Below are 283 nucleotides of genomic sequence, written 5' to 3' on the forward strand. Positions count from 1 at the left end.
TACACACACAAACACACAAAACACATACACACACACATACACACACACACTTACACACAAACACACATACACTCACACATACACACACACACACATAAATACACATAACTATATACAAATATACACAAGGGCACACACATACACTCACACATACACGAACAAATGCACACACACATACACACAAACATATACACATAGGCACACACATACACTCACACATACATGAACAAATACACACATACACTCACACATACACACACATACATACACATACAAACACATA

Source organism: Convolutriloba macropyga, chromosome 15 (assembly GCF_964194025.1).
Source record: "Convolutriloba macropyga chromosome 15, txConMacr16.3, whole genome shotgun sequence".
NCBI classification, from domain to species: domain Eukaryota; kingdom Metazoa; phylum Xenacoelomorpha; order Acoela; family Convolutidae; genus Convolutriloba; species Convolutriloba macropyga.